The 17,127-nt window shown below is 37.7% G+C and overlaps 1 protein-coding gene across 1 annotated transcript in view; it reads left to right on the top strand.

The window, feature by feature from the left end:
- The window catches only part of LOC128026620 (CUB and sushi domain-containing protein 1), a 386,318-nt gene that overhangs the window by 22,628 nt on the left and 346,563 nt on the right, over positions 1 to 17,127 (top strand). The gene's annotated exons all lie outside the window — the stretch shown is intronic.

The raw sequence follows: 17,127 nt of genomic DNA, 5'->3' as shown, positions 1-17,127 counted from the left end.
GATGCTGATGTTTGAATGTATGGGGGGAGGGGGTGGGGGTTGTGCCATTTTCTGATGGGATATTTGCATTACAAAGTGCTTACTACTTTTAAAAAAATGTTTTTTGACTCCACTGTGGCCATGCATATGAGAGAATACAAAGTAACTGAACAAAAAGAGAGCTTCCACAACAAAAATTGCAATATGTATACTTAAGTTTGACAAAAAAAGAAAGAAAGAAAAAAGTCTAAAGTGGACTGTCACAATAAAGTGTTACCCCAACTCTAACAGCAATAGAAGTACTTTGAAAGTTGCTGAAATACCACTGATGACTTTCTTCCAGAGTCTGCACAAATTTTAGGTTACAACGTTTATATCGTGAAACAGTTGCTAAGTGGTTGCTGAGGTGTTATGAAAGGTTGGTTGGCAGTTACTACGGTGTTCTAAGTGGTTACGAAGACATTTATTGGTGGATGTTAAGGTATTTAATGTTATTTCTAGGCTATTGCTAAGGTGTTTTGAGTTGCTAGGCAGTAAGACATTGTTAAGGTTTTCTGACTGATTGCTAGGTGCAAACTAGAGCATTATTAGTTTAGAAAGAAAGAGATCATAATCAAATCATTGTTTATTTAACTGATTTGGTTGTGTAATACAGAGGAGAGAAGGAACCTTTTTACAGCCTACAAAAGCAAGAGATATTAGTTATGCAGTGCTTTTGGAGCTGGAACAGTTATTAATTTTACCAATGTAATCATTTTGATTTGGTTGGCCTTTTTTTTTTTTTTTTTGCCAGTAGAAAAATGTTTTTTTTTTTTGCAATTGTCCTGTATTTGCACACACTCACACAAAAAACCTAAAAACTAAAAAGTTATATATATATATATATATATATATATATATATATATATATATATGTGTGTGTGTGTGTGTGTGTGTGTGTGTGTGTGTGTGTGTGTGTGTGTGTGTGTGTGTGTGTTATAATTACATTTCTATACATATATTTATGTTGCTAAGAATGTATACATTTCAACAGTCAGTCAAAACTATAGACTCCGCTCTTTGCATGTTTGTTTACTAAATACTTTTCTGATAATGCTATTTTGATCATTAAAAGTCATGGCCTAATGGTTAAAGAGTCAGACTCATGACCCAAAGGTTGCGGGTTCGAGGCTCGTACTGGCAGGAATTGTTAGTGGTGGGAGTGTATGTACAGTGCTCTCTCCCACCTTCAATTTCACGACTGAGGTGCCCTTGAGCAAGGCACCGTACCCCCAACTGCACCCCGAGTGCTGCAGCAAAAATGTGCTGCCCAATGCTTCGGGTGTGTGTGTGTGTTAACTGCTGAGTGTGTGCAATTTGGATGGGATAAATGGGACCATACTTGGTCACGTCACCTTTTTTTTTTTTTTTTTTTTTTTTCACATTTATATGGGAACATGTATGTGCAATATACACTCAATAAAAATCTAAATATTAGATCTGTTTTTGTCTTCATTTCTAAATATATGACCATACATTGTCAATGCATATATTGCAGCATATTGAAAATTATAAGCACTAGTTTTGGAAATGTATTATGTGATATATGACATTGTATTTTGCAGTATATTAACATATATTTTTGTTCTGTAAGGGTATATAAATGATATTCTTAATTTGCTGTTCGCCACTGTGCCATTCATGAATGAAACCACACAATAAGTAAAATAATTTTTTTTTTTTTTTTTGCCATATCCAAATAATTATTTGGGTGTTTATATGCTGTGCTTTTCCACAAATTCTTTGAGCTGTTATTTAAAGTCATAAGTCTGACTAAATAGCACAGCGGATGTGATTTAGGCTTCACATTAAGGATTTGGACTTGGCTAAGCAGTTATGTGTCAGGCCGTCATGTGTCACTCAGTTCTCACTTCAGATGGCACTCAAATTACCGTTATCCAGGACCACATCACAATGGTATTGACCTGCAATCATCTGAGCAGGAGCTTGTCAAAATGATGTTATTCTTTTAACACCTGTTCTATCAAATTATTTTTTTTCTAGTTTCCTTCTTGAAATTACATGCCAGTCAAAGGCCAAGTATACTGAGGAAATGGAAGGGACCACAAGTGTTTTGTCAGAAGGAAGAAACACATGATTAATATGTAAAATCAAGTTTTTTTTTATCAAATCTAAACCTTTCCATACATACATAGGGGTATTGGACACAATCCACTAATAACGGATGCAATGCTCAACAAAACTAAGAATAAACAGGTTATGAAAGCTGGCTTTATTGCACACCTGCAGATGTTTGGCTTTAACTCCCGGCAGATCATTTTCAAGATGAAAAAATCAATAAATGAAAAAAATAAATAAATGAAAATGAGATATTATGGATTGCACACTGAATAGCTTGATGCAGTTATGCGTGACATTCAAAAGCATCACAGTAAGTGTAACTTCAGATAAATTTAGTTATGGTCAGTGTGCTTTATGACATAGATTCAACACCGAATATAATATTGCACACACACACACACACACACACACACACACACACACACACACACACACACACACACACACACACACACACACATGTTAGTGCATTCTTATGTGAGCTGAAAGTAGGACAGCTCTATTGATACACATTGAATCGTTTCAGATGAGTCTTTAAAAAAGCTCCATGAAAGTGAGATGTACAATGAACAGTGTTTTTCTTATTGTGGAAAGTGGCTGTTACATCAGAATGGAGTAAAAAAAAAAAAAAAAAAAAAAAAAAAAAAATATATATATATATATATATATATATATATATATATATATATATATATATATATATATATATATATATATATATATATATATATATATATATATATATATATATAGTATAGCCACATTTTAAAAGCCCTTAACACATTTAGCACAACATCTGTCTGCTGAGGACTGTCATTAACACAAGTCATGTTTTTACAGAATATGCAGTCAATTAAGATTTACTACTCTTCTTCATACTGTATGTATTGTATGCAGGTATAACTGAATCATGACAATTAGCAGTATCTATATTGTATTTTGATGACATGTTGCCTGAATAATGTCTAAATACATATAATTATTACATATAATGCATTATGCATTTGATAATGCTCTGACTTTGCAGATTCATGCTAAATGTGGCTTTTAACTCTGCGCTTCCTTTTAGAGAATCTTTTCACTTTGTTTCAGAGGGACTTGGCTTTGATGAGAACCCCTGAGATTCCTTCACAGGAAGTGTCTGACCTTTAAGATATCGCTAGTGTTAATAATAGACATTCTAATTTAAACAAAATGGTGAGCAACACAGTCAATAGCACTACATAAAGGGCAGCGTGAAACCAATGGGTTATACTGGCAGGAAGTAAAGACTTCAACTCAGAGGGTAGTCTTCCCTCCCACTGCTTATAACACACACTTTCAAATGTGCAGTCTCCCAAAATTAATAAAAGGCATGGATTTCCAATTATTCAAAAGATTAAGGTGTCTTTCATAATTTCATTCTATGAAACTAATTACGTAATCATAGGTGAAATCATCCAAGGTTTTTTTTTTCTTTTCTTTTCACAAAACATGGATTATTTTTCTTCCAGGAAAGTGATTTAAAATTTATGCCTAAGCACTTAGTGGTATCTAAAAGTTTTGGTCCAATAAAATGTCCAAGTCAATTACACATTAAAGAAATGATGACTTATATAGCCACATCAACAAATGAGTTATATTTGATGAGATTTTAATTTCCTGGAAAAAAATAAAAAAATAAAAATAAAAAATCGGGATCGGGATAGATGTAGGAGATATAGCATGGAAAAATCATACTAATGAAATAGTATGTCCTTGAAAGCACTTATCTCCTCTAATGAGAAGAAAAGACAATTTAGTTGAAGTGATATAGAAGAGTAAAGCTGCTTGTCATTTTGAAGTATTCTCATAGTCAGACAGAATAAATAAAAATAAGTCGGCGAAAATATAGTGGGTTTCTTATGAAGCTTAATTTTTGTATAGTATTTTTTTTTTTTTTTATCAAGTGTGTTTTGAAAGATTGCATAATTAGACAATAAAGCATTCCTCAAGTGATTGTGTGATTGCTTGATAGAAGAGCAAGGTCTTGCTCTAGATCTATGCTATGCCATCATGTCCCAAGTTACAGTGTCTAGTCTAAGTCACTTATTCTTAAAAAATGGACAAGGTCACTCTTAAAAGAACTGTGACAGGCTTTTTGGCTCTAAAAGTATATATAAATTGTTTGCGAACCACTAAGCTGCATCACCTTAGTTGTTAAGCATCTGGGCTGATACCAAAAAGTATCAAGTTTAAAAGGGATTGTTTACTAATACTAAATTCCAATGCAAATAAGATAAGGGAAATTCCTAGTTGATATTTCCCACTTACAACTGATACGTTCAGATGCCTAGCACTTGAAAGATGACATTTAAAGAAACATGTCAACACTACTCTAGGCTTTGCAGGAGTTTAATTGCCGACAAAAAATGAAGAATAGTATGATGCATGCAGAGCTAGCATTGTGCAGGTGTACAATTATCAACAGAAGGGATCCTTTACTTTTATTTCACAAAGCAAACATTTTACTATCATTCTAAATGTGTTTGTGTGTGTGTGCGTGTGAAATGTATATGTACATGAATGTTTACATATAGCATTAAAGAGATAGTTCACACAAAAATTATAATTCTGAAAATGTGTCCACGTAATGCAAGTCAATGGGGTCTCCATGCTGTTTTGCACTTGGACCGCATTTACTTTTAATGCTGCTTGAGATAGCCTAATCTTGTGAAAACTGCACATCTGGGCCCATATTCAAGAAAAATCTTATTGCTAAGAATTGCTCCTAGTAACAGAATTCTAAGAAAATTCTTAGAAACGTGGGTGTTCCCTCTTACAATTAAAGAAAAGATCATAGTAAAGAAAATCAATAATTCAGAAAGCAGCTTAATCCTTAAACGAGATTAAGGTAAAAAAAGTAGGAGTATGGACAAGGATTTTTAAGAGGCTTAACAGTTTCTTTAGAAGTGGAGAAAATGGATGAAACATCGAGAAGGTGAAGAAATGTGTTGCACACAATGCATGACAGTGAGTTAACAAGACACTATACATTAGTTTGTGCAGGAATCATGTTTGTGAAAATCTTATTAGAAACATGCTAACATCGCCAACATAGCGTCAGAAATGGAAGTAAATCACATTAACATATTTGCTAACTGAAAAAAAAAAGGTTTATATATATATATATATATATATATATACATACATACACACACATTTTTTTTTTCTTCTTCACTCAAAGTTGATCTCAGATTAATCCTGAATCACTTTTAATGATGTAATGATGTTAGAAATTTTAAGATAAATTAGGAGCTCTCTGAGAGGATTCTTAGAATCTTTAAGAATACAGGCCCAGTAATCTTCACTTTCTGTTCTGGGAGGCCACTGTGAGCACAAAGACCTTGATTAGCTTGTTCAGGTGTGTTTAACTGGTGCCGGAGCTAAACTCTGCAGGACATTGGCTGAAGTTGAAGAGCCCAACTGTGTATTTTTGGTTAACAGCAACTACTAATTGACTAAGCACTTATAACAGCTTCAACTTAGGTGTGTTCAGCTTGAGGCAGTGCTTCACAGACATCGAAGTATTGTGAGAATAATTCTAAAGCATGCAGAGTCGTCTGGTCTCTAGAGCTCTCAAGCTACTTTGATGTCATTAACCTACTGGTCTGTGTTGCGCCACTTCAAGTCAAGCACAACTATTGCTAACTAGCCCTAATTGACCAGGTGTTACAAATCCCAACATTAACCAGTTCCACAGTGTTTGCATGCTTATATAAATGTACAGTATATAAAAATGCAAGCACACACACAAACACACACACACGCACGCACACGCACGCACATGATGTCCAACATGCAAATGTTTGTTGTGCATATATATTTGCACATTTAACGATTTGCTGATGTGGGTCTATTAACCAGTTAGCACTTTTAAATTTTTCAGTATTATGACATTATTCTCTACACAATTACAAAGAGTCTATTCAGCCAAAGTGGCATTTCCCTTCTAAGTCACAGAGTGAAGCCCATCAGGGTGCACCACTTTAAAAGACTGAATCAATATTATTCTGGATCACAAGCTATTCACTCTTTGGTAAGATGGGTTTTATGCTATTTCATATTGATTGAATGGAGCGTAGCCATAGGTTCTTTCACTAGCTCAGCTGTGTTTGTAAGAGTTTGAATCTAAGGCACTGCTGCATATGAACAATCCCTGTGACCAATGAAGCATCATACAGTTACAATTGCCCAATGTCTTTTAATCTAATTCTTTAATTCATCAGCTTGTCAACTTCATTATTTTCACATTTCATAGAGGTTTGCATAATCATTTTTTAAAAATAATGTGCACAGGTTTGGAAAGAATGAGGGGAGTTCCATCCAGAGGGCACGCTTCTAATCTTTACACCTTTATCTTAATTTTCCCCTCCATCTCTCCCATGCATGCACATCATTCTCTGCATTGTACTGTACTGTATGTTTATGTGAAAATATCAACTGGTTAATACCTATAAATTCACTAGCCAGTTTGGAGATTTCATGATTCAAAATTGATATCCTCAATTTTTATGTGAAAAAAAAAGCATAAAGAGAGGGTTGCACACAAGATGAGAAGCAACACATCTTTGAACTCTTCATTTTCTATAAGTGTAACACACTCTGGCAGCTCCCAGCTACAACTTCAGAGGCTGTTTAACATTTTGTGTTTTTTTAATTTTCTTATAAACATCTAAATGGCTAAAGTCTAATCTCAGTGTAATCAGGCCAAACTGGGCTATAATAATATGTGAGCAGCATGTATGTACATGATTGTGTTTTTGAGAAAAAAATTTTATGCGTGGTTAGTGAAAAACTAAAAATGTTAAATCACTTGAATAAGGCCATAAAACACATACAGAACATTGGTTCCCGGGACCTTTGCGAACTGGAGCTTGTAGCCTATAATTTTTCTTTCTAAATTATGTGAAAATCATCTTGTTTACTCACACACAGAAAACAATATATTGATTTAATTTTCAAAGACACGTTTTGTTGGTAAAAGTCATATGCGAGTAGAGGTCAACAATCATGAACATCATTGTGATTTACACCTGAGAAAACAAAGGCCTGCATAATGAGCTGCATAATCAGCCTTTCAGTCAGGTTTGGGTCTGAGAGGGAAGAGTTACAAGAAAGAATGTGAGGACAAAATACTTTTGTATAATTTTATGTTTATTGTAGTTTATTTAGAATATATTTAATTATCCCACAACATAATTTAATATCCACTTGCAAGTGCATTTAAACAGTTTATCAGGAACCATCAAAGCTGACTTTCAAACTGAATTTTTTGCATCTTTACTCCAGTCACACAATCTTTCAGAAATCCTTTTAACAATCTGATTAAAATCCTGACATAATTTCCATTAAATTACATAAAAAAAGAAAATAAAAATAAAAAAATTGGGGACAAATATGTGCAGATTAACTTGACCGTAGACTTGAGGATTGTCTATAGTGCATTTTTCAGTGTTGTGACCTAAAAAAAAAAAAAAATCTCTTTTTCATCACTTTGTTAATTCTTGAAGTGAACTATTACCTGTACACGTATTATTATATTTACTGTTTTGAAATTCCGCCCTGAACCTGTGATATGTCTGAGGGTTCGACTGGAGTCCTAGAGTACAAGGCCATGATTGGCAAACACACTGCAGTGAGAGCTGTTTTTATTTTTTATTTTATTTTTTAATGGATGTCAGTTTAGGAGGTAACAAATGCTCATTTGTTTGTGTCATTTAGTTTTCCTTTGAGTTTTGGTTGTGCTCATTAGTTCCTGTATTCCTTTGTTCAGTATTCTTGCCACTCTTTAGTTATCATGATTATAGATATGATAAGTTATGTCAGCCATGTATCATTAATTTGCATTGTTGTTTGTCTTGACTGCCTTGTTTGGATTATCACCAGTGTGGATTATTTGAGATTTTTTAACCTGGTCTTCCTGTGCTTTCAACAACCAAGTTCTGACAAGGAGAGGCTTCAATATACTGAATTTAGTACCCTGATTTTTTGTGAGTAAACAGCTGATCACTTTATAAATTTGCAGTCTGCCCAATAAAATTCAATGTGTTTGCCAATAAACATCCATTTTGGTATGAGTTATATTTGAAAGCTACAGCAAAATAAATGCTGTTTTATAAGAGAAGGCACAGAGAAATGCCTCTATTTGTCTATTTTTTTTTTATGGTTTCAGCAAAAAATTATTGACTGTTGGCAAACTGAAAACCATTTAATGGGTGTTTCTCAATTAGAAGTCTGCATTCTAAGTTTCACCAAAGGTTGTCTTACTTTGAATGCACTCCAACCCCCACAATCCTTGGCATACATTCAAAAAAAAAAAAATAAAAAAAAAAAAAAAAAATTTGGGAATTTGAATTGACACCGAGCTCATCCATTATGTAATTAAAAAAAAAAATCCCTTTGATTTATTATAAATATATCACATAATGCTCAATTGTCTATAAACCATTACGTTAACAGAAAAGGTATTTCATAATACAGTTTTTTTTTTTTTTTCAAAATAATCATTTCAGGTTTAATCATGCTGTTCAAAATGTTGTTCTTGAAGCTAACTAGCATGAAAATAAAGACAAATATCTTGATTTGTAAAATTGTGATTGCTTTTGATGTTGCGAAAACTCAGAAGGTCGGGTTGAGTCAGTTAATAAACGAGATATGCAAATCAAATGTCCCGTGTCATTTCTGACTTATACATCTAATTGGGCTGATTGTTAATGTTAATGTAACATTCAGCTAAAGTGTAGGTGAAATATGTTGGTCAATAATAGCATGAACACACACAGTAGCTTTCAGGATAATAAAGCAGGATTCAGTAGGGAATGTAAATCTCAGTTCTTTACTGAGAAAATAAAAAGAGTTGTAGTGAGGGGCAGATGTGAACAAGCACACGAGGGTCCTCTCCTGGCAGCACAGGGATGCAGATGGCAAACCAGTCTTACATGGAACACGAGGAACGGAGCGACCATGAAGGCAACACAGGAACCAGAACAAAAACGCAGGAACAAGACAGCCAGGCACAGGAAGAACCACAGAACCAATGAATTTAGGAGCAAGCTTATTACACACAGAGCAGAGAGGAATAATTCTTGATGAAAGCAACACTTTTTGACCCACGATGTAGACAGGAGGCCTAGACCAGTGCCATTGGCTTGAGCCTTGGTGCGCGCCCCCACCTGTTCCACCCCACTATTCCATGTGAGACGACACCTCTGGATGAAGGCGTGAGCGGAGGGGACTGCAAATTCGGATTCCAGATTGGGGAAAAATTGGTGGCTGCTAACCTAAACTAGCTTCAAATGGAGAGCAGGCCGTGGACGACACTGGGGGCCACCTGTTGGAGACCACATCTATCGGGAGGCCATGTATACGAAAGACATGATCTATGACAGCCACCACTGTCTACTTAGCAGAAGGGAATTTGAGGAAGGGATAAAATGAGCCACCTTCGAGAGCCGCTCTACAATGGTCAAAATTACCATCTTGCCCTTTGAGGGTGGGGGAGGGAGGTAACAAAATCAAGCGCAATGTGGGACCAGGTTCTCAAAGGGACTGGTAGCGGATGAAGCAACCCATCTGGAGGTCGATTGGAAGTCTTACCACATGCACAAACCGAACAGGCCAAAACAAAATCCTGAATGTCGTGAGCCATACCTGGACACCAAAATCTTTGCTTTACCAAAAAACTGGTTCGATTAACTCATGGATGACATGCCACCTTGGAGCAAAGACCCCATCGAATAACGACTGCAATCCCTCAGGCAATGAATAATAATAATAAATAACAGGTGGTGTGGGTGGCGCAGTGGGCACACGAAGCTGTTGAAGTTGATTGGTGAGCTCGGACACCTGCGCTGGCAGGGTTTGCACTGTGTGACCCATAGCCGCCATTTACCCCTGTTGATGTTCCATACGAGCCTTGTTGTTGACCAGGAACTCTCTTAACTCGGCCGCACCCATTGAATCCATCGATGGTCAGACTGTTCTGTCAGGATAATAAAGGAGGATTCAGTAGAGAATGTAAATCTCAGTTCTTTATTGAGAAAACAATAAGAGTTGTAGCGAGGTGTAAGATGGGATCAAGCGCATGAGTATCCTCTCCTGGCAGCACAGGGATGCAGATGGGCAACCAGTCTTCCGTGTAACAGGAGGAATGGAACGACCATGAAGACAACACAGAAATATATATATATATATATATATATATATATATATATATATATATATATATATATATATATATATGCAAGTGCTGTTCCTATTGTTGATGGCCATATTTCACAATATTACCACAGTGAGATCCTGGGTAAAAGCCAAGGTGGGTAGGTCTTTTGACATAAAACTTTGTTTGTACCAACATCCTCTTATGCATGCAAAAGAGCAATGATACCACACAAACCCAAGAAATTGCTTATGAAATCCCCAACTCCTCCTATCCTCTTATGTACAGCTTTTCTGGGAAATTTTTCATAAAAGTGGGTAAAACCCTCAACTACCACCGGTGTGCAGCATCCACCTGGAATATGTAAAGATGAATGCATGCTCCTATTGATTCTTCATTAGATAATCTTGATAGACCATAAGAGAATCCCTGGGAGAGGAATTTTTGGAAGGACCATAATACCGTGGAATTTGAAATTTTCCATGGCCTGATGCTCAGATGGCACTTCCACAGACCACCCACTGTCTGTCCACTGACAATCTGATGCTGTACATATTGCACACAAAACTGGACAGCAATGTTGAAAAGTAGAAGATACTATTAGTTTGGCCACCTGCAACAAACTTCCAGGAGTCGAGGTTTTTATCAGTCCACTTGGAAACAAAATACTTATAATGTATTGGGGTTGATATTATGAGTGTTTGTGGGAAAGAACGGATGCCTTTATCTACCAAAGCTGATTTTAGGTCACACACTGCTCTCTGAGGATACAATAGAAGACAAGGGTTAGCCGAGTCTTGTGGAGACATCTCTCACCTCTGTGTTCCTTTGCTGGGTTTATAAAGCCAGAGCTTGATGGGGCGCAAGTGTGGCCGCTCAGCCCAGTTTCTAGGGTGACGCTGATGAGAGTTCAGTAAGGTAGTTATTAAGTTTAAGTATTGGGTAGGATTAGAATATGCTGATGTAAAATACATGTTTTACAAATACTAATAAACAGCCAATATGTTAATAAAAGAGTAGGGTACTGTAATAAGCAACTAGTTAAAGGGTTAGTCCACCCAATAATCAAAACTATGTCATTAATAACTCACCCTCATGTCTTTCCAAACCCGTGAGACATGACCAGATATTGAACGAAAGATTGACTCATTCTCCAGTCAAGAACCGGTTGCATCGTTTTTCGGATAACCAGTAGTTCTTTCGGACAGTTCGATTCAATAAACCGGTTGAAGAAAACGGTTCACCGTTTCTTCTGCGCTCGACGTAATGATTTCATTTACGATGATTGCCCTTGATTCTAGCCTTCGGTTTACCTGGGCTCATAATATTAGCACAGAAACAGTTCAGAATCAATCACCAAAAAAACAGTTCGGTTCAGAAGATCCGGTTACATCGAGTAATTCCTTCGCGAACCAGATATCACTAAACTGCAGTGTTTTGAAATCTCACAACAGACCCGGAAGAGAAGACAATGCTGAATAAAGTAATCGTTTTTGCTATTTTTGGACCAAAATGTATTTTAAAAAATTCTAACTGACCCTCTGATGTCACATGGACTACTTTGATGATGTTTTTCTTACCTTTCTGTATATGGACAGTATACCGTGCACACGGTTTCAGTGGAGGGACTGAGAGCTCTCTGACTAAATCTAAAATATCTTAAACTGTGTTCCAAAGATTAACGGAGATCTCACAGGTTTGGAACGACATGAGGGTGAGTTATTAATGATATAATTTTGATTATTGGGTGAACTAACCCTTTAATAGTGAGAATTAGTCCGTACACTAAAGTATACCATACTATCCCTGGTGGTCTAATGGTTAGGATTCGGCGCTCTCACCACTAAGGCTTGGGTTCAATTTACTTTGGGGAAGTCATGGCCTAATGGTTAGAGAGTCTGACTCCTAACCCTTAAGGATGTCGGTTCAAGTCTTGGGCCAGCAATACCTGAGGTGCCCTTGAGCAGGTTGTTTTTTTGTGTGTGTTCACTGCTGTGTGTGTGTGCACTTTGGATGGGTTAAGTGCAGAGCACAAATTCTGAGTACGGGTCACCATACTTGGCTGTACAGTATGTCACTTCACTTCATATATTTAGTGACATGACACAAGATCTGAACAGAAAAAAATAATCAGAAAAAGAGATAATATAGAGAGTGTGTAACTGAAAGAAATGCTGGGTAAAGCCTGAAGGACGGTGTCTTCTGATCTCACCTGTCCACAGCCCCAATCTCTGAGTGCTCTGCATTGAAAGTACTATAATGTACCTTATGAGCCACTAAAAAGTTATATTGCATCAGGAAAACCTTATATGTGAAGCCTGTTATATAATGCAAACAACACAATGCATTAGTTTACAAATAAATATGTTTGGTAAAGGTTTTTTGAGGTCATAAGCAGATAATCTAATAATCATGATTTTTGTGAAAATGAATAATAATGTTTGATGATCCTTCACTAGCATTCACATTGCAAATGTGATGTGGTCACATGTGTCTCTGGCTCCTTCTGTATGTGGTATGCATAATCAAATAACAAAATCTTGTTGCCTCCTTTACTGTGATTTATCTCTCTTAACAAACCACACAGAAATGTTTTTTGTTTTTTTTTTGTTTTGTCAAACCGTAGATCTGAGACTGTATGTCACCATGGAATTATACAAGCACAGTTTTATTTCAATTTTTGTTTCATTTGAATTCCTTAAAAAAAAAAAAAAAAAAAAAAAAAAATATATATATATATATATATATATATATATATATATATATATATATATATATATATATATATATATATATATATATATATATATTATTAGTTAATTGATTAATTAATTTCAGAAAGGGCAAATGTTATTGTTATTGAGTATTTGGAGAGATTGTACTAGTTATAGGATGGGTGAGATGTATGGTCCCCAATAATAATACAAGTATAGAGGTTTTTAGCTGGAACATCAAAAGAAACAAAATAACAAATTACAGTTGTCCAACAGTTGCTGCTGTATATAATCACTGTCTGCACACTACCTGGTTGACAGACTTTAACTTAAGTGTTTTTTTTTGTTTTTTTTTAGTTGGAGCTAACATAATTTATTTAATTTTATTTTTATTTTATTTTTTTGCTCATACTCCTGGCCACCACAGTAACCACAATCTGGAGTTTAAGAATTTGGTTGTAGTTGCTACACTGCCAGTGATGTTCCCCTTATAATAAACAGAGCAGTCATGTGGATGAGTCGATTAAATGCAGTGTCAACAGCTTTGTTCATTATGATGTCAGTGTTTAGCTTTGTCACGTCAATCTGAGTTGCTTGCAGTGTAAACAGGGTATGCAACATGTTCTTAAACCATTTCTTCTTCTTCTTTCAAGTTTTTATGGCATATTCATATTAATGGGGTATACAAATTTTGAATGTTGCATTTACTTATAAAATTATTATACTTATAAAATAATTACTTATAAAACAAAAACACAAATATGGAATAATTTAAACACCATTTTACCCCAAACAATCAGTAACCCTTTAATCAAATTTCCTCTCCGACGCTCCTCTCGTTACTTGAGTCAAATCTATTCAATAGGTTGATCAGACCAGTTGACAAAACAGTGAATTGGGTAGCGAATCAGTTTGAATGACTCGTTCAGTTCCCTGATGCATGTGCTGAGTCGTCTGACTCTGAAGCGTTTCTCAGATAACAGAAAGTTTGAGAACACCAAGAGCGTGGAAGGGGTGTGTGGCGAGTGGGGCGGGGCCGAGAGGCGTGGGAACGAGGAGTGAGGCCAGGTGTAGTGATTGGAGATGAGCTACACCTGCGCCCCACCGCCGGTCTTGAGTCTCACGTAGGAGATGGAAGGATATAAAACTGGAGTGACGACCGTGAAGGACGAGAGAGGACCAGGCCTGGGACATTATTTTATGTTTTGGCTTTTATTTGTGCGCGTCAGTCGCCGTGAGGGGCTGACGCGCCGTTTTGTATTTATTTTGGATTATTAAAATATTTTGATTGTGCGCCGGTTCCCGCCTCCTTCTTCCCGATGAATAGGAAGTCTTTATCGTTACAGTGGTGCCGAAGCCCGGGAGAAGGAGGGACGCGCTGCTGAAGATCCCTCGCCGCTGTGGTGAATCCGCGGTGCCCTCGAGCTGGCGAGGTATGTGCCGCCAGGGACGCTCGAGGCGGTGGGCTGGAGCGAGTTGCCGGGGACGGGCGAGCTCGCTGCTGGCCGCCCACGATATGGAGGGGCGGCTGCCGTCCGTGAGGGAGCGGAGGAGTCGGCGCCGTTCGCCAGGGGGCCGGAGCCTGCCGCCTCCGCGAAGGAATCCGGAGGGGCAGGGAACGGGGGACTCCTGCCGGCTGCCCAAAACCGGAGGAGCTGTCGCCGTCCATCGGGCGGCGGAGGAGTGTCGCGCCGTCCGCCGAGGGCCGTCCAGTGCCACCGCCAGGCACCGCGGAGGAGATCACCCAGCTGGTGGAGGGCCGAGCAGCAGTGCGTCTGGGAACCGGATTTTTATTTTTTTCCTCTCTCCCCTCTCTCGTCCTTGTCGCTCCTCCTTCCATCTCCTTTTCTCTCGCCTCGTCTGTCCTACCCCCAGGTTCCTGCAGGTCCCCGTGAGCGGTCCCCCCCGGAGGGAAGGGGGGGGGGGGGAGTAGAGCGCAGTCTCGAGGGTACCCCCCGGCCTGCGACGGGCGATGGGGGTATGTGGCGAGTGGGGCGGGGCCGAGAGGCGTGGGAACGAGGAGTGAGGCCAGGTGTAGTGATTGGAGATGAGCTACACCTGCGCCCCACCGCCAGTGTCGAGTCCCACGTAGGAGATGGAAGGATTTAAAACTGGAGTGACGGCTGTGAAGGACGAGAGAGGACCAGGCCTGGGACATTATTTTATGTTTTGGCTTTTATTTGTGCGCGTCAGTCGCCGTGAGGGGCTGACGCGCCGTTTTGTATTTATTTTGGATTATTAAAATATTTTGATTGTGCGCCGGTTCCCGCCTCCTTCTTCCCGATGAATAGGAAGTCTTTATCGTTACAGCGTGGTTTTGGATCTACAGTCAATTGAAATCAAATCTGCAATGGCTATTGTTTGCTAGAGATGAAGATGAACACTGTGTATGCTGTCTACGGTTAAACAGTTATAGATAGGCTATTTTCGATTAAAGTACACGATAGCACTATAACCAGTTTGTTTTACGTGTAACTTATACATTAAATACAATTTATAATTTTTACATTAAATAAGCTGTCACAGAGTATGAAAATAACACCCTCCAAACCCACGTCAGCTCTGTTCCAGGATGAACACCTTTGCCTAGACACAATTTATACCGATTTCCACATACTTAAGCTTACAGAAATATACATTTGTTTACATTTTGCAGAACAGCCAGAGGAAGATCCGTCAATGTGCATTTGGTTCATTCAGATGTTCGGCAACTTAGCAGTCATGTGAGGAGTTTTCACTCTTTTCCGTGTCAGAGGTTATTTATTCATATATAATACATACAGTAACTAATATAGTATATTTAAATATATTTTTTTTCAGTGATGCATATGTCTTCAATCTTCCACCTGCACTTCTCCCGGTTCCCAACAATCAGCAGAAGTGAGAAAAGTGTTTATTACGTTTAAAATCTGGATATCTATCTTACAACAACACATGGAATCGCCAAAAGGGGCCTTTATTCAACCCGGAGCCGTATGAGGGACATTTTATTACAGATGTGCGCACTTTCAGTCATTTCTTCTGAACAGTTGACAACAAACACCCAATTTTTAATATAACTTTGATTAGATTATTCTGAAAGAGGAAAGTCACATACACCTAGGATACTTTGAGGGTGAGTAGAAGATGGACACATTTTCATTCTCGGGCGAAATGATCCTTTAATGATGGTCATGCTATGAAGTTGGTCCTAGAGACCTCATATTTGGTCAGATTACTATTCAGTGCTGCAGGCAGTGTACTAAATTTAATAATTATCCTATGGTACAGTTGATAGGTCTGTCATAGACCTATGTTAGGGAAGAATAATTCAAAAGAAAACCAACAGTTGCAATTTAGGTTATACACCCTCTGAGCTTACACACCTCCTGGCTATCACCAAAACAATTTTACAAAAGTGTCTCTCAGGCTACACAATTAGAGTATCCTTGAATTTCTTCGCTTGTCAGACAAATCAGGAGAAGAAAACATGGAAATATGTTGAGAGCTTGTAGAATGGAGCTCTGTCAGGAATTCTATTCCATAACTGACCAGGGAGTTACTGCTTCCTGATTTATGCACTTGTACTGGAAGTCAAGGAGAGCATGGGCTTGCAGAGCCATGTGATGGATATATCAGTATACTGTGACTACACTGGTGGTGGTCACCAAATGTTTTGACTGGTGACCAATTCATGATTCACTCTGTATAGACTTTGGGGATAGTTCAGTTTAGGGAATGAGTCTTCCTCATGAAAAAAAAAAGCCCATTAGCTCTTACATGAGTCAAAGTTACCCTAGAGGTTATGACAAATGTAATATGGAGGTGGTGAAAAAAAAAAGAAAAATAAATAGGACCAAAGAAAATACTAATATTTATAGTACAGTGGCTGAAAGAGCTCAGCACACTGCAACATTAGAAGACACATGCAAATAGAAAAAGCACCCACAAATTAAGAAAACATCTTCATCAGTTTGACAGAAAATTTTCTGCAAATACTCGCACCACAATACAATACACAAACACCCTGCAAAAACAGAAATGCACCGCAAATGCTCACAATACAAAAAAATAAAGCAATGCAAATACTCAAAACAAAACCAAATACAGAAACACAAGAACAAGTACAGACCACAATAGGAGGACCTCAACAAT

Source organism: Carassius gibelio, chromosome A13, assembly GCF_023724105.1.
Source record: "Carassius gibelio isolate Cgi1373 ecotype wild population from Czech Republic chromosome A13, carGib1.2-hapl.c, whole genome shotgun sequence".
NCBI classification, from domain to species: Eukaryota; Metazoa; Chordata; class Actinopteri; order Cypriniformes; family Cyprinidae; genus Carassius; species Carassius gibelio.
The sequence above is the reverse complement of the archived record's forward strand: the minus strand, read 5'-3'. Positions and strand labels throughout refer to the sequence as shown.